We start from the raw sequence: 19,752 nt of genomic DNA on the forward strand, positions 1-19,752 counted from the left end.
AATCACTCATCTTTCCACATATATATGAGAATAATGCAAAAATGGTTTATCAGATGACAATATTCTCTTCTTCTTCTATAACATTATTTCCTATAAACAACAATTTCATTTATATTACTCATAGTATATAATACGTACTATTTTGAGTAATGTAGAATAAGCTGTGATGAAAGCCCTTAGGTAATTATTGTGTGGTCTTATTTTGATGTCAAATGACTTTTCAATTGTTGGGAGGAAGTAGGGAGGAGCTGAGGAATGGAAGTGTCCCATTATTCATCTGTATTCAATTCCAATAAATATTTAAATAAAGATGTTTAATTCTATTAAACATTCAGCAATATAATTTTTTAATTTTATTAATAGTTTTAATTGGGTGTGCTTATCATTATTAGATTCTTATTACTATACATTAGTCCCCCCATTATCTTCAGGGGATAGTTCCTAAGATCCCCAGTAGATGCCTGAAACTGTGGATCCTACAGAACCTTGTACATACCATGATTTTTCCTTTAAATACATAGCTACAATAATGTTTAATTTATAAGTTGGCACATCAGGAAATTAACAACAATAACTAATAATAAAATACAACAATGATAACACTATGCTGCATCAAAGCTATGTGAATGTTGTCTGTCTCTCTCTATAAATATACTGTAATATTTTCAGATCACTGTTGGCCACAGGTAACTGAAACCCACAGAAAGTGAAATAGTGGTTAAGGAAGGACTACTGTATTCAGAAAATTAAATTAAATTACAAGGCTCAAATGGAAGGCTCCAGTAAATTCCTTTCTCTTTATCATCTGCTCTTCACAATACTGCAATGCTTTTAAAAGTGTTACTCCAATTACTAATGAGATGTTCACTTTTCTTGGTTATGCTGAGAGGTACTTCTGAAAATAGTTTCTTATAAAATTGCCTATTTGGTCAATCTAAAAATAGGCCACCAATGTTGTAAGAAGAGATCGAAAAATTTGCCTATATTATGGTATAAATTATGTACTTGTATTGATACTGCAAAACATGAATCTAAGCCAGAACTACTTTCAGTCAAATTAAGTCATTATTACCTTTCTTTCAGAAACCATGGCACAAAACTAAACAAACAAACAAAAAAATGCAGAAAAGTGTCCTCAATTGATCCAATAAATCAAATTCAAATCAGTAAAAAGCAATTATGACATATTTAATTTTATTCCATTTTAAATCAATCTATAAAATTCTGTGTTAATCTCTGTACAGAAGATAGCCTTAAAAACTAAAGATTATTTTTTCTCTTCATTTTCCCCTTAGTCTATTGATTTGAGAAAATCATTTTATATATTCATTCATACGAACTTAAATTATGCAATAATTATGAAATATCACAGCTTTATATATTCCATTAAGACAAACATTTTTATCATGAAAGAGCTTTAGTAAAATTAATACTGTCATATATAGAATGTCTAAAAAACTATTCTCTTAATTTATAAGAAAACATTCTGTGTTCTATTAGAGTTTAGTAAAACATTGGGTGAATAAAACAGTGCTATGCTGATTTACATAGGATTATATTTTTCAATGAATCTAGATTAAAATTCAGTTGAGAAAACTTGAGGAAATCTCATACCATATGTGCATATGACTTTATCTTCATGAAACATTTCTCTGAGTCAATTAAAAAGCAGCTAGAAGACTAACAAAATAAAAGTTATCAAATGTCATTGCATTTCAATACTTGTAGAAAAATAAAGAGTTAATCTTAACATCTGGATTTGTAATTTTCTACATGAGATGTAGTAATGGAAGATGAGAATTGTTTGAGCTAATTTATCTTTTGGGCTTAAGTATCTCATCTTTTTCCCTAAAAGTTTTTAGATGTTTCAATAGCTGATTTCTGTGTAACGTTATAACCTTTACATCAGGCTTATTTTTCTCTCCACAGATGGTCATTTGATAATGATAGATGAAGCATATCTGAATAAAAAGTTATGAAACACACAGATTCATAAGAATTACAGACAGTATAATTACTGCTAAGCCTTCTACATATTCTATTACCTTGTATACATATAAAACATATACCTTTAACTCACTAAATTAAAAGACACTATTAAAAAATTAAAAACACAGCTATATATAACTTTGCTGGAAGGATATTCATATTTAAGTCCATGAATTTTAAAGCTAAAAATACTAAAAATAAGGAAAAATTATTTATTCCCCTCTTTTATCCACTGAGACCACCTCTGCCACATACTCACAATGTGATTATCTGACTAAACAGTTGAACGTCTCCAATAATTTCTCTGATTGGCAGAAACAGAAGGGACAAAACTTTCTCATTAAAGAATAATACTGAGAAGTAGCTTAAATTCAGCAATGGAGTACATACAATAGACCAAGTCCTGGGTCACAATTGTGTCAGGATTTAGTAGAGAGTGCATATAATCATGAGACAAGAGCATATCCAAAATCTAGTCAGCTAAATCACAAAGGTATTAACAACTAGCAGTGGGATAAAAGAAAGGTGTTTAAGAGGCTTAAATTAATTATACTGACAGCACTGTTGCCATCTTATTTAACTTTTCTTTACCTAAATATGGCAAAGGGAACAGCAGATTCAGCTCTCTGTGCACCTCTAAAGTATCCCAGAAATAATCACAGCAATGAGAAACTCATAAGCTAAAATACTCCTCTGCATCTTCTGGTTACAGTGTCTATTTCTATATACCTGTGTTCCAGGTACCTAAAACAATGCCTTTCTAACAGTAGGCATTCAGTAAATATATGCTAAATGCATAAATGAATCAATTTTGAAGTCAGGAAAAGTGTGGGAAGGATAGCATGTGCAATCTGTTTTTATACCAAAAAAAAAAAGAAATCTTTTACAGTAATATCCCCCAAAGTCTTCTTAGGTTTCATAGCCAAAATAGAGTTACAGAACCAACCTTAGCTGTAAGAAAGGATGGAAAAGATAGTATTTGGCTTGTCTAATCTCAATAGTGGAGAGAGCAAGGGATAAGAGACATTGGAAATAAGTATCATGTCAACCAACCAACACAAACTTCCATGCACTGCAATCTATTATTTCAGCTAACTTTCAAAACTTCATATTAGTTATTTTTATTACATGCATTTATTGAATGAGTAATTCAAAAATTAAGATTATTAAGCAACTTCTCTCAGGTCCCACAATTATGAATAGTGGCAATATTAGAGCTTAATCCAAGTTGTGAAACTCATACCTACCCTCAACGACTACACTCAGTTTTTAAGAGAATCAAAGAGGTCAGTACAAGTCATACAATTTAATTTCTGTCCCAATTTTTTTGGTTGTGTGCCTTCTTTTACATCCTTTTACTTGAACTTTTTACAAATTTAAGGACCTTTCTTTGCCAATTCTCTGGTCATACAAATATGTTAACATTCCTTTTCTTTTTTCTTTTTTATTGGGATTAATTTCATATTTGTACATTCTTGGCAGTATCTTTTTACTCATGAGATTTTACCTCTTTTAGGATTTCATAAAACTCATATTTTATTAATGTACATGCTTTGCTTCAAGACAAAGAGTGCATTTTTACATGGAAATTTACTGAAATAGGAATATAAATTTAGAAGTTAGGACAGATACTCTTGACTGCTTGTTCAACAGTCATTGCTAGTTCCTCATCTTTGCTTAGAAATTCTTGGTTTTATTCAGATGTTTGAATATCCAAGTGGATAACCTTTGATGTGTTCTGTTTAATATTTCCCAGTGGATCATTTAGATATAGTCATTTCAAAAACCATGGCTAATAAGACATAAAGGCAAATTTTCTAGGATGATTTGAACAAGTCTTATCCTTCATAAAAGAGTTACATGAATTAAGTCCTTCCCATTTCTACATTTGTTCATTTTCATGTGAGAACATGGGGTTTAGAGCTGCTTCTGTTCCTTGCTACCATGAAGTAAAAGGCCTCAGGACATAATTCAATCCTCTGGGGTTGACAGATCAGAGAGAGGGAAAGCACCTGCCTCCTTGATTCTTACTGCAGAATCATGAGAAACTGGAAGCACAAACTTAGAGTATTACTGTTATGAGGAAGATAAATTCTTCATAAATACAAAGGTTAAGATGTGTCTCATAGTTTTCATGTGAATGTTACTATTTTGTCATTATTTAAACAATTTAGTGAAAGGAAAATCTTACTAAAATGTACTTCAGATGCCAGATATTAGAACTGTAAGTTAGAAAGAACAGAAAGGTTAGTGCACTGAAAGAAAACTGAACTGCTCAGTGACTTATAATACTAACCCAAAGCTTTCTCACAAGACTAACTTCACTTCAGATTTGTGAAAATTTCTGATTATAAGAGTCATAGAACAAAAAGAGAAAGGTAACATATCATTTTCCTGACTAAATATATCAGGGACCAACAAGCTCTTGCTACAAAGAGTCAGATAGCAGGTATTTTAGGTTTTGCAGACTATAGGATCTCTGTTGCAACTATTCAACTCTGATATTGTATCACAAAAGCAACCATAGACAATTATAAATGAATGAGCATGACTGTATTCCAATAGAACTTTTATTTATGGACACTAAGATTTGAATTTCATATAATTTGACAAAAAATAGTATTCTTATTTTGATTTGTTCTTTTTCAAACATCTAAAACTTCAAAACCATGTTAAGTTCCTGAGTTGTACAAAAATAGGTGGATTTGTTTTGCAGTCTTTAGAGACTGCCAACTCCTGGAGTAAGAGAAATAATTCTTGTAGTCCAATTTGTTTTCACCTACTTCTCCACTACCATGAAAATAAATCTAATTTCATATACACCCTGGGCTTTGGAGAAATCTGTTTTGGGTGTCTGATCTCTAGGGAAAGCTCTTATATAAAGCAGATGTTCCCAATCAGTTGCTAGAGGATTCATTACAAGGGACTTCACATTAGTGTGTGCATAAAACAATGTCTATGGACAAAATAAGTAAAATGATTCATGGTTACATGGAAAAAAACTCAAGAATCCTCCATTCTTCTTACCACTACTAATTGTATCTTGCTTTACTTAAACCTAAATATTTGGAAACTTTTAGCAAAAATAAAGCAAAAGAAGCAAGCACCTTCACCCATTATATCTTTATTTGTCATACTAATTATAGAATATAAGTTGCCACTACTTTTTATTATTTGATATCACCATATAAATGGTTTCACTTACACATTATTCACTGTTTTATTGTGTATATTTGGCTAACTAGTCATCTTAAGAAAAATATGTATTGCAAAGAAGTAACAGCAAGATAGTAAGAACTTACCAACTTAAGAAACACCTCAATCTGAATTAATGAAAATTATAAATGAAAAAGAATAATTTAAGTGAATATACTTTATTATTTTATCAATGTATAAGTAGGCCAAAGTAAAAAGATATTTGAGTGATTTATTTTAGAGTAACCATAGATCTCAGTTGGCCCGGAACAATGCCAAATTAGAACACTTGTCCTGTGTACAGTTATTAATAAGTGCCCCATTTCATTCTGAAAAGCACATCCATATGGAGAACAAATTGTATGGTTGTTGTAATTTTAGGAAACATAAGAGACTATTTTGTAGTGTCTATCTGATCATTCTATTTTCTAAAGCTCTTAGAAGAGCCTAATTCTGATGTTTGTTCTTTTTACAGAAATGCTATTTACTTGTTAAATTTTGAATTATGGAGTGTGAACTCATGTCCAGTAGGATTTATTTCTGAGAATCTTGTGAGGCCTTGGTTGAGGGCAGTTCCCTTCCAGACAGGTTTTGTTTCTGCCAAGCATCCTAGGGATGGTACTATCACAAAACTACTTTATATGTTATTTTCTCAGGTTACAGTCTTCCAAAACCACGAATATAATACAAATGCTATTTGAATAAGTACAGATTTATTATTATGAGTTATCAGAAAAGAATTGTATTTTAAATCCAGGCCAAAATAGAATGCTTTCTTGCAGTTTTTCTTTACTGGTGCGTGGAATTTTTTCCACCAACATATTATTTCACTGATGGAGCCGTTAGAAAATCTTCACTTTATATATAGGCATCAGTTCTACTCACCAGCATCTAGCTGACATGGTTATCAAAACCCAAACAGTCTACATTCTACAAGACAGTCAAAGCATTAACAACTACTTAGCCCTCAAGAAAGGACACCTCTAGAAAGTTCTTGCTTTCTTGAAAACTCATCTCTTCATTTCAAAGGATGCTTGCCATACACTATCTAGCATTTTTATAGTGTAAGGAGTTTCAAATGATCTAATCTTCTGTATTTCTAGGAATCAAATGGAACAAAAATGGGAAAGCAAAGCATAAAACTAGCAAAGGACAAGTTGGAGAGGTAAGAAGAAAGCCTAAATAGTGAATGTAATTCATGTTAAGGGAGGAGAGATTTTCAAGAAGGACGTGATCAACCACCTGTTGCAGCAGTAACAAGATAAGAAAGATAAAAAGTGAGAAAAAGAACATTAGTTTCACATAAATGACTTCTAGGAACTTAGGAAAGTAATTTCAGAATAATATTTTAGGTAGTGATACCTGAAAAATATACAATGTATTCATTTGAAGAAATTAGCAGAAAAGAAGAAGAAAAGAAAAGAAGAAGAGAGACATAGGATAATCTCTCGAAGCAGGCAACACTTCATTAATGGAATAATTGCAAAAATTAAATAAAATAATTCATGCAAACCCTAAGCAAGGTGCTTTGTGGACACTTTGTGGCCTTTCCTTCCTCCATGAGAAAATAATAAAAATACTTTAAGATGCTACAAGGTGAGAACTTTAGAAAATTGAATTCTCACATAAAGTATCATGCAGGAAAGTGTTCACACAGCAGGACTGAGTTGCTCAAACCCTGCACATTCCCAAAAAAGATCTGTCTAATGTGACTGACCCCAAATAAAAACTCTGAATATCAAGGTTGAAGTAAGCTTCCTTGTTTAACAACACTTCTTCCTTGTTACACATGATTACTGGGAAATCAGTACATCTAGGAAATTCCACTAGGAGCAAGCAGCTGGAACCTTGTGCCGAGTTCCTCCTAGACTTTGCCCCATTTACCTTTTCCCTTTTGCCGATTTTAGTCCATATCCTGTTGTTGTCATAAATGAATAGTTTTGTAACTGAGTGTAACAGTTTTTCTGAGTCATAGGAGTCCTTCTAGTGAATCACCAGTATTGAAATTGCTCTTGGGAACCCCCAGTACAACTACAAAATGGTTTTATATGTTTCCTAAAGTTATGGTGACATGCAACTGATTTTCCAAACTGTATGTACTCTTCAGAGTGAAATGAGGCACATTAAGAGTTACATGCAATACAAGGGGGAGATTAAGCTTCAAATTAAACATATTTCACTAGGAAATTTTTATCATAAGTGAAAATAAAGACAAAAGAATTTAGGAGATAATTAGGTATCTTAAGGAGACAGCCAAAACTTTGGAATAGACAGTGTGAAGAGTATTCACTGTGTCAAATAGACAAACATAACTGAATTGCCAAATAGTGGTCAGAGCCCAATTGTATTTATGAGAATCAACTTGGAATGAGTCAGACATGCTCAGGAAATGGAAATTTCTCCAGAGATCCTCTTCAGTAAAGGAACTGAAGGAAAGGAAAGCAGATTGTGAGAAGACTTTTAATTCTCACCTAATTACTAATTAGGACTTCTAATTACTGTCCATTGCCCTCAGATGTTTCTTCAGGTCTCTTTCTATGCATACGTACAATCATCTTCCCACATTGGGTCCCTACCACAGCTTGACAATAATACGATAAAGTTCTGGAATCCCAAGTTCTAATCTACAATAAAAAGAATATTTTTTCTAATTAAAAAATAGTGCATACTCATTATATTTAGAAAAAATAAAAACATTAAATACAATGAAGAAACCACTTCTTATACAAAATCCTTATGATTTTGCTGTATTTACTTACATCCCTTTTAAAGTGAAAATATTCATAATTACACATACAAGCAATTTTAATTTTTAATGGGACTCCTCTACAGAAATTTTAGTGTACAGTTTCCTTCAATTAATATTTACTATAAGCATAATACCAGTAAATTCTAAATATGCTTTAAAGGTATAACCTTTAAATGACTTTATAATATTCTGTCATAATGAAGCATTCAGTTCCTTAATTTTACAGATGAGAAATCTGAAGCTTAAAGAGGTTAAGTGACTTCTCCAAAGTCACAGAGCTAGTTTTGTTAGATTTAGGAAGAGAAATAATTTATCTGAAGTTCTTGTTTAATATTTTATTACTTCACTTTAATCTACCCTGTATAGTGCCACTCATATAACTGTCCTAAAATATTGAACATATCATATTACCCCTCTGCTTTAGAGCACAGGCACCCAACTGCATGGGAGAAAATGTCTAAACTCTTCACCCTAGTATTCAAGGTCTTTTTAAAAATCAGCTTTACACCACTTTCCATGTCCTAATCTGATACTTTATATTAGTTATTTGCTTATACTTAGCCCATACCATTACCCTGGGATGTGGTATGCTAATTACATATCCTGGGATATGGTATGCTATTACCTGGGATATGGTATGCTAATTACAGAACCCAAGACTTACGTATCTTGTTTCCCTCACCAAGATTTAATTTCCTCCTCTCTCATATGTCCAAATACTAAAACCCTTCAGGGCTCCATTCAGATCCTACATCCTTCATAAAGCCTTTTCAACCACCATAACTTACTCTAAACTCTTAGTTCTCTAAATTCATAAAGGCTTTTTCCATATGCATAGTAGAGTGTCTTCCCATCAGATATAAACTATCTCAATTATTCATTGCCATGTCAATCTCCTCTGAAAATATGATGCAAAGAAAATATTCAACTCTATTGACTAGACTCACTTCAAATTCATAAATAAAATCCTCAGATGGGTTCTTATTTTTCATTGTGGTAAAATATACATAGCATAATATTAATAATTTTAACCATTTGTAAATGCACAATTCAAGGGCATTAAATTCATTCAAAATGTGGTGTTATCACCACCACCACCACTTCCCAAAACTTTTTCATTATGCCCAATAAAAATTATATACCCATTAAATAATAACCTCCCTTTTCTCCCCTCCACAGCTCCTGGTAACCTGCATTCTGCTTTCTGACTCTATGAATTTGCCTATTCCAGGTACTTCATGCAAGTGGAACTGTACAATATTTGTCCTTCTGTGTCTGGCTTATTTCATGAAGCATCATATTTTCAAACTCTATCCATGTTGTAGCATATATCAAAACTTCACTCCCTTTTACAGCTGCATTGCATTTCACTGAATGTATGTAACTTATTTTGCTTATCCACTCATCTATTGATAGACATTTGAATTGTTTCTATCTTTTGGCTATGAAAATTGGTATACAAATATCTACTTGAGTTCCTGTTTTCAATTTTATTGGATATAAGCCTAGGAATGGAATTGCTGAGACATATGGTAGTTCTATGTTTAACCATTTTATATTCCCACCAGCAATGCACGAGGGTTTCAATTTCTTTACCTCTTAGCCAGCACTTATTTTCCATTTTTTGTATTATAGCCATCCTAGTAGGTGTGAAGTGGTTATCTCATTGTGTGTTTCCCTAATGACTAATGATGGTCAGGATCTTTTCATGTATTTGTTAACCATTTGTATATCTACTTCAAAGAAATATCTATTTATGTCTCCTGCCCATTTTCTTAAATTGGGTTGGGTTTTTGTTGTTGTTGTTGTTGTTGTTGTTTTGAGTTTAAAGAGTTCTTTATATCTTTTGGATATTAATTATTTATCAGATATATGATTTGCAAATATTTTCCCCCATTCAGCAGATTGTCTTTTAATGAAGGTCATTTATCAATTTTTTCCTTGTTGTTTGTGCTTTTGGTGCCATATTCATGGAATCACTGCCAGTGCAATCAAGATTTCCCATAGTGTTTTCTTCTAATAATTTTATATTTTTAGCTAAGTTTAGGTCTTGAATAAACTTTATATGAGGCCATTGATTTGGACTGAGCTCTTGCACTCGGTTCAACAAACCAAACCAAATTGCAGTTACTCAGGCAGAAGTTCCACACCACTAAGCTAAAACTGAGTTATTCATCTGAACTTCCAAGAAATTGAGAGAAAGGGATAACAGCCAAAATCCTCAAAACAGTCCCTGTTTTAGCTGGAATGCTAAGAAAGTCCACTCTGCTATAATATTTCCAAGGAAAACTCTGTAATGACTAATCTGCTTTTGTTTTTTGTTGCTGCTTTCCTCAGCCTTTGTCTGTCTACAAAGCCAAGCTCCTATGCTCAGTTCATCAGAACACTCATTCTATTTTATAGAATGAGATGTTGCTGGATTCTAGAATTGCAAATAAAAGTCTATTAAGGTATTTGAACTAAATTTGTTATAATTATATGTTTTAGCAGTCTTTAATTTGAATTAAATTTTTGCATCAGAGTCTGAATCCCCATATTCAGATAGCTAACTCCCACTTCTATGAACTCCAAATGTTGTTAGTCAATTATACAATATCTGTCTGTCTATGTACATGCCCACTCTCCTAAATGACTAATTCACAATTCCTCTCTTCTCACCCCATAAATCACCACTCTCAGCCAATTACAGTACTCCCTATTTTGTCAAAAAATTAAGGCAATCTGAGGAGGTTTCTACAGACCTCCACTGCCATCTGTCCAACTACCAACATCTGCACATACCCCATATTCACAGTTAAGAATAAGGGATTATACAAGACCTTAAATATCAGGAGGTAGAAATCATTGAGGCCATCCTAGAAACCTACGAACCACAACCATGACACAGAAATAAACTCTGGCTCATTTTGCTGACTACAGTTTTCAAAATACCACTCTGATGAATGGATGACTAGGGTTAATGAGGTCAAATAGAGCAAAAAACAAAAACAGAAAATAAACTTAAATAAAATTTTCTGCTCTTCAAACTTTAAAAAATCCTCTGTGGTAAGTTTGGAGGAGGAAAGAGCATACTTTCTCCCATTTGTCAACTTCATTTCTCTAATAAATAACTAATAAACAGGCATCTTTAATTATATTTTCTCAGATACAAAATATTTCAAAATCTAGCAGAGAATGGTTAGCCATGTCTATTGGAAATTCAAGCATGCCCACTAACAATATACTTGTAACTGCAAGCAGAGTCTAACATATAAAACTCTGAAAAACATTCAACCTGAGTTACTCATTCATAGAAAGCAACCCTAGTTCAAAGAGGGAAAATTGTGCTCTTTTGCAAGCTCTAGTATTATTTTCTGTTGTAAGAATTCATCCATGTTCTGCAACTGAGTTATCTTTAATTACACTGACATATGCCTATTTTCCACAGACATCCTTCATTTTCTTAACTCTAGGACTATAAATTGCCAATTTTTTTTAAGAAAAAAGCAAAGATGTACTTCATACTGCCTTCATTTCTCTTCATCTTTATTTGATATGTTTACAAACTATCTGGCTCTCAAGAATAGACTGTCAATTGTGTGCATACCTAAATTTGACCAATACTTTCTTAAAGAAATCAGCTAAACCTTTATATTAAGTTGCATTCACTGGGTTCCCTGAATAGGTTGCAGACTGATCAAAAGCTCAAAGTTTATTATTGTAGAAAATGACCCTCTATGAAAGATGTGCAAAATTCATGTTATTATTTTATGGGTTCCTGTATCTATTCCATGCTTTTCGGTTTTGAATTTTAAAAAGTCCTTGGATAGAAGTCTTAGGAAAGAGAGCCTGATGAAAAATGCTCTAAAGAGTTAGAATAAATATTCATGGCACTAGCATAGGTCACATGAGTGACAAAAAGCTGGCACTATGACATAGAAAAGCCCTTCAAATTCAGGTTTTATGGTTCCTATTGGACCAATCAAAATTGCCTATCTTTCTGATTGTTTCTAACTGGAATTCTTTTTTCTGTCTCTCTCTTCTCCCTTCTCTCTCTCTCTCTCTCTCTCTCTCTGTTGTTGTTTTCCTCTCTTTCTCTTGTTCCTCCCCGCAACTAGAATTATTGCAAATTTTTCTACTTGTTGAAGGACATGAATGAGTCACTCAATGACATGTTCTACCTTGGTGCATTATGATGTTTTGTTGTTGAGAAATCATTAGATAAATAAAATTATTGAAAGAGAAAAAAGGAGATTGTGTTTCTTAATAAATTATCCCAATTTCCTGTAGTTTTATTTTGTTTTTATCTTGTTCTGTTTTGTTTTTTGAGATGGAGTCTTGCTCTTGTCGCTCAGGCTGCAGTGCAATGGCACAATATCAGCTCACTGCAACCTCCACCTCCTGGGTTCAAGTGATTCTCTTGCCTAAGCCTCCAAGGTAGCTGGGATTACAGGTGCCCGCCACCATGCCCCAGTTAATTGTTTTTTTTTTTTTGTATTTTTTTAGTAGAGATGGGGTTGCACCATGTTGGCCAGGCTGGTCTCGAACTCCTGACCTCAGGTGATCCACCTGTCTCCGCCTCCCGAAGTACTGCAATTACAGGCATGAGCCACCACTCCCAGCCTCCCTGTAGTTTCAACAAATGATTTTGCCTGCTGCTTCAAGGGGAAATTAGTGTCTTTTAGCAATAACTCCCTCAATTACTTGTCCCCTCCTATCATTCCAAGAAGCATAGGAGCATTTCCACTATTTCTATTTTCTTCCTTTTTATTTCAATGGGGGGGAAAAAAACTGATTGCAGGTCATCAGAAATAAAGGTAAAGCATATTTAAGAATGTTTCACATACGTCTGATTCAATTTCTATGTGTTCATCACTTTGACTCCCTCTTTTGTTATCTTATTCTCTTTGGGTAGATGCACCCCTCTTTGCTATCAGCAAGTTGCAGAAAAATAATCAAGGCAGCAAGTGACAACTGTAGATTGTACCCTATACCAAGCATGCGTCAGAGCCACTGTAAGAAGGCGCCCTATCATTTAAAGCCCCCTGGACTTCCCTCCAAGCAGTAAAAACACCAGGTGAAAGATATGAGAAAACATGAATTCATAGATATTTTCTATATTTACACTGATGACAGCCATATTACATGTATTGTCCATGAAGTCAAAAACTTGGTATAGTCCCTCTTATTTACAACACAAGTCCTTCTCCTCATTATCTCATCCTTTTCATCTTTTCTTGGTAACCAAAACCCTTTGTAAATGCCTCCCAGACCTTCCCCTCATATAAAGTTAATTAGATCATGAGCAGCTCTTCTAATTAAGCTTACTTCAACCACAAATGCATTTTCTCATTTTATTATCACTAACACTAAGATGAGGTACTGTGATTAACAATTAGGTGAACGCTCTGTTCCATGAGATTGAGTCTCAAGTGCAATATGGTCTTAACTCCGGTTTGTGGTCACAAGAAAGTATCAACACTTTGCAAAGTCCTTGAAATCTTCTTTAGGTCACTCAATGCATTCCAGAATTCAATGAATTAACACTTTCTATTTTTACTCCTAATCTGAACATATATCCCTAACACAAAACAATAGATCTTCTTCTGATTAATATTAACAACATCTGATATACAAATACACTAAAACCTCCACTAGCTCACAAATATCAAGTTTCCAAACAAATGTATTCATGCATTATTAACAGTCAGTAAGTTCATCCTGTTTCTGTATGGTGTATATTTTTTTTGTCATTTTCTTGTACATATTTAATAGAGTTGTAGATAGAAGACAATAGCTTGAAAAAGTTGTGAGGTTCAAATGTGTGACTGTATCATTAGTCCTATACTGGCCCCAATTTACCATACAAAATTAGAGAAAGACACTTAAACTTGCTGACACTTAGTCACCTACAATGAATAAAATTTCTGCTTTACAAAGTTGTTGGTAAATGTTGCTAAATGAGATAAATTGCAGAATACTAAACAATTTTAATTAAAATTATTATGGTTACTATTTTCATACATAATTTGAAGGTGTTTAGTCTAGGCTCTAGGGGTTCTGAATTACTGGCCTACAGTCTTTTAATTGGAATAAAAATGGTATGTTAAGAGGTAGGACAGGTATTTCAGGAAAAAATAATTTTTGTTTATTAAAGTACCTTAAGGGACCATTTCTGTAAGAATAGAAAAGCCCTAGAGGGTATTCTGTAAGGAATGTGTAAAAGAAAAGGGAAAGGGGAAGTGGGAGGAGCAAAAGGACTCTTATAAAATAACAGACATTTATGAAAATCAGTCTACTATAAAGACACATGCACATGCATGTTTATTGCAGCACTATTCACAATAGCAAAGACTTGGAACCAACCCAAATGCCCATCAATGATAGGCTGGATAAAGAAAATGTGGCACATATACACCATGGAATACTATGCAGTCATAAAAAATAATCAGTTCATGTTCTTTGCAGGGACATGGATGAAGCTGGAAACCATTATCCTCAGCAAACTACTCAGAAACAGAAAACCAAGCACTGCATGTTCTCACTCATAACTGGGAGCTGAAAAATGAAAACCAATGGACACAGGGAGAGGAATATCACATACCAGGGCCTGTCAGTGGGGTTGAGGGGAGAGGGGAGGGAGAACATTAGGACAAATACTTAATCCATATCGGGCTTAAAACCTAGATGATGGGTTGATAGGTGCAGCAAACCACCATGGCACATGTAAACCTAGGTAACAAACCAGCACATTCTGCACATGTATTCCAGGACTTAAGGTAAAATTTTTTAAAAAATGACAGATATTTGGTTTTATTTTGCTCTGGCATTTCAGATATGAAAAGAGTAAAGAACTCAATAATTAAAGAGACAAGGAAATTTTAGATGGAAAAACAGAAAAAAAGAATTTAGCAAGATGGCAGGAAGCTGGGGATAATAAAGATGCCAGGGAAGCCCTGTAAAAAACAGAAAAAATGGATATATAATATTTACATTAAATTCTTGCTGATGAGAAAGACAAAATGCACTGAACAAATAATGAGATGTTTTATTGAAGCTTTTACAGAGATGATGTCATTAGTGAGAAAAGTCTCAGAGAAAAGGAAGGGTGCCAGAAGTTTTATGGAGGGAGGCAAACAAAGTCTTCCACAAGTCTTATGGGAGTCATGAGAAAGAATGGAGACTGGTGTTAGAGTATGCAAGGGCAGTGTGGTGGTACTTTGCCATTAGCCTTTATTCTGAACACAAAAATTGGTGGGAACATCTTAACTTTCACTGCTTTCCCATAACACAGGGCTCAGTAAAAACAATTAACATTGTCACTTGTCTCTGAAATAATCCCCCTTCTTTTTACAATCTACCTTTAGTAAATTCTGCTGTGTAAGGTACTTTGAGAGAACCAAAGGAAAAGAGAGTTAAATTCTATGTTTTAGACCGATGTAATAGAGGAAAAAAAATAATCCAGGTGGTGAGATATTAAGAATTGAACAGAAAGAGGAAATTAAAACAAGAGGTGGTCAGAAAGAATGTAAGCCATCAAGAACCTTTAGCAATATTGCAAGGTCAGGAAGTAAGGGGTTGGATGTTTCAATGTATGCAGAAAAGAAGGTTGGAGGATTTAGCAACTCCCAGGTGGTAATATTTGGGGAATTCACATAAAACTAAAAAAATACGTACTCATAAGGAAATATAAAAATATTTAAGGGGCCAGCAAAATACTTGTTTGCTGGAGTTTCAGATGCAGTATAAAAGTGCACCCTAAGGAAGGAGGTTGCATTCCTTTATCTACCTATAATAAGCCAGAGAGTTTTAGAGATGCCAGTTTTGGAGACTCTAGGAATTATAGGCAACTGAACTATTGCAAGAGCTTTCTAACTGTCAATCTGCTTCCACTGTTCCTCTTTCCAATCTATTCTCAACATTAACATAAGTTTCCTCAAGTATGAAATCTGATTGTGTCATTTCCTTATTTACAGCCTCTGATGGCACACCAAGATCATTCATTATTTAAGCCAATATAGTTATAGTATAATCTGCCACTCTCATCACCACTGACCATATTATATTATGGGCTATCACTCAAACAGGGCAATTCTTTCATGTCAATCTATTGATTTTCACATCTAAATAGAATGTATTACTCCTAAAGCTTTTTTCACAATTTATTTTATCAGCAAGTTTATCACAATAGCTCCAGCTGCTGAAGTTCAGATTTCCCAACTGGACTAAAATATCAAGGATAAGAACTGTGGTTTAGATTTTACATATCCACCCTACCTTCTATACCCTTCCCAGAATCTAGCTCTAGGTATATGTTTAGTAAATGTTTTTAAATAAATGAACCACAGTACTATAAGTACCTTTATTCTGGCAAGTAAATGAGCCAAGGCAAGATCATATCTGGATATATATAATTCTCATGAAAAGGTAAATTTCAGTTTATATAATATACATGTTGAAACATGATAATCTCTCAAGGATTACATAGAGAGGCCATGAGCTTAAAACAGTAGGTTGAAATACATAATCTTTAAAATTCCATCCAACACTACAAGTCAATAATTCTATGGTTAATAAGTTAGAAATGGAAACAGATGAGAAACAGAAAGGAAATATAATACTAAGCATCTAAAGAAGGTCACCTTGGAAGGGAAGATACTCTAACTCAAATCCTTAGTGTCTATGTACATACCTCTTAGCAAGGGTCAGCATGCTAGTTTCCCATTGCTGCTGTAACAAACTACCACAAATATAGTGGCATAAAACAAGACAAATTTGTTATCTTACAACTTTGGAGGTCAGAAGTGGAAATGGGTCTTAATGGGCTAAAATCTGGGTGGCTGCAAAGCTGCATTTCTTTCAGGAGGCTCTAGGACAGCATCCATGCCATGCCTTTTCCAGCTTCTAGAAATCACGCACATTCCTGGGCTACTTCAAAGCCAGCAGTGGTAGGTTGAGTGTTTCTCACAATGCATCACTCTGGCTCTGACTCTGCTTCTTTCCTCTTTCACTTACAAAAACCCATGAGACTACATCAAACCCATTCCAATAGTTGAAGATAATCTTCCCATCTCATAGTCAACCAATTAGCAACCTGCAACTTTATTTCTCCCTTGCCTTATGTTACAAGTTGAATTGTGCCCCCCCAAAAGATATCTTGAAATTCCGACTCACAGTATTTCAGAATGTGACCTTATCTGGAAATAGATTTATTGCAGATGTTATTAGTTAAGATGAGCTTACAGTGGGGTAAGACAGGCCCTTAATCCAATATGACTGGTGTTCTTACGCTAAAAGAAGACACAGAGAAATGAAGACACAAACATACAGAGGGAAGATGGCCAAGTGATGACGGAGGCAGAGATGAGATTGATGCACCTAGAAACACCAAGGATAACCAACAGACAACAGGAGCTAGAAGAAGTGAGGAAGGATTCTCTTCTATAGGTTTCAGAGTGACCAAAGCTTTGCCAATACCTTGACTGAGGACTTCTGGTCTCCTGAATTGTGAGACAATAAATTTCTGTTGATTTAAGCCACCCAGTTTATGCTATTTAGTTATGGCAGCCCTGGCAAACCAATACACCATATAACATGACATATTCACAGGTTCTGAGGATTAGGACATGGATATCTTTGGGAAGCTATTATTCGGTCTGCTATAGTTCGTGGGGGAAGTGATAAAAATAGAGGACTTTTGCCCTCTAACTAAGAAAGAACAAGATAAATCTCTTTCTGAAGAAATGGAGATGATGATCTTTTTTCCTTTTAATTTACATACTGTCCTGAGGCTTTTATCTTCCTGGAACTTCTATTAAGTATTCCAGATCACTTAGCAACAATTTTCAACCACTGCTTTTTTTCGCTGATTTACTATTATATTAAGTGCTTACCTCATATGTGTGGATATTTTAAGTTCAGTTTAGGCAAACATGGGATTTAAATGGAAAATGCATAGCTGAAGTATAGACTAGTCACTATGCCAGAGCCTAAGTGGACTGGGAAAAAAACATCTATGCCAGCTCAGTGTCCTTGAGTTTTCAGAAAGGAAAAGAAGAAAGGTTCTGCTTTCCATTTTTGGAGGCTTTAAAGTCATCTCTAAATTTGTATTCAGTGAAGCTAATGTCTAACAATACTTTCAAAAGTGGCAGGAGTTCTTTCCTTTTCCTTATTTTGAAAGAAATATATTTTTCCAAAGATCTTTTAACCTCACAGAAGCAAAATGACTCATTTTCCATTTTTTTTTTCTGTCAGATTTATCTTTTCCTTTCTTAATAGAGCAGGATTAACACATTTGTCTTTTGAGATAAGGCACACTCTGTGCTGTTCCCTAGTGACCAATCTTTATGGGAACATTAGACTCAGACCTGTTCTGCCCACACAACTAGTAGCTGATAACAGAAGGGACAGGAGAATGTGGGGACAGTTAAAAGAATGAGAGCTTTTGGCCTAACAGGAAGCTTTCTCCCTATGAAAAGAATCCCATTTGCCTTAGAGATGTGCACACCATTAACAAATATGCACACTTACTTCAATTATGGGACACATGTAGCTAAAAATGCATCAGGGGAAAACATACAAAGAGAAAAATCTTATTTTACAACAGCAATGGAAAAGAAAATCAAAGCTATTGCCTCTCTGCTATTTGGAAAGTATTCCATAGTAACTTCAAATATTCTCAATTAGAAGCAAAAAAAAAAAAAAAAAAAGCTTCAAAACAATAAAATAAGTCATTCAAGAATGCTTTGATTTATTGTGATATATTTTCATTTCCTGAGATATTACTATCAGATTATGAAAAGATATTATTCCTAAAACTATATGCTAAAAAAGAGGAATAATGAGTTCTAGTGTTTGCATAAATGTCACTATATCTCCTTTCTCTGATACTTAAAGCTTCCTGATTAAATCTTCCCTAATGTTCTTTTGATTTGACATTCAGAATATAAAATAATCTATGTTATATTTTGGACGCAAATCTTAACATACCGCCATCTACCTCAAGTATGAAATAAAGCCCAGTATACAGTTATCTATATAGTGCCAGTTACCTGTGTAGCATAAAGGTGGTACGTAGTCAATTTAAGCATGCTGCCCTAACCTTGCACCTTGGATTCTAAAAAACAAGAGACTAATCATTTTATATAGAAAAATAAGCTAGAAGTCTACAAAACCAGACACAATTTAAATCCAGCAGGAAGGATTTTAAAGTTTGTGAGCATATTTAAATATCAATTCATCCAACATGTTTCTAGTATTTAGTTTACTGGATTTCAGCACATATTTCTGTGATAGATGACATGTAACCAAGGCAAATAGAGAACCTACAAGTAGGGACCAAATATTCCAGTTTGGCCAGGAGAGTCTTATATTATGCCTATTGTCTGGGCATCATTAATAGAACACAGCTTCACAATTTATTTTGGGGTCTTGTTCCCCTAATACAGATATTTCTGGCATTCTAGAGACAGGCATTCCCTCCTGAGACTCCAGCCCCATGGAGGGAAACTATGACCAGCTCTACCAGCAAAGGGAATTCATTCCACATGATATTATGCAAATGTTGCTGATTACTTATCAATAGCAATCAGTATGGATATTTCTATTGATTTTTCTTGACATTGCTGGGTTCAACATTTCTTAACTCTAAGATGATAATATCAACCACATTTTTTATTACATAATGATGATTATCAAACATCCTTAATATGGTCTTCAAGGCCTACAAAATTTGGCCCAAGTTCATTTCTCTATCCTCATCTTGCACCATCTTCCTATCCCCTCCCTATTTCAGCCACACGTGCCTTTTTTTAGTTATGTGAATTCCATGCTCAGAATCA

At 34.0% G+C, this 19,752-nt stretch overlaps 1 protein-coding gene across 1 annotated transcript in view; it reads right to left on the reverse strand.

Annotated features, from left to right (window-relative positions):
- Positions 1-19,752, reverse strand: part of STPG2 (sperm-tail PG-rich repeat containing 2) — a 572,525-nt gene that overhangs the window by 185,890 nt on the left and 366,883 nt on the right. The gene's annotated exons all lie outside the window — the stretch shown is intronic.

Source organism: Colobus angolensis, unplaced genomic scaffold (assembly GCF_000951035.1).
Source record: "Colobus angolensis palliatus isolate OR3802 unplaced genomic scaffold, Cang.pa_1.0 Scaffold123, whole genome shotgun sequence".
NCBI classification, from domain to species: Eukaryota; Metazoa; Chordata; class Mammalia; order Primates; family Cercopithecidae; genus Colobus; species Colobus angolensis.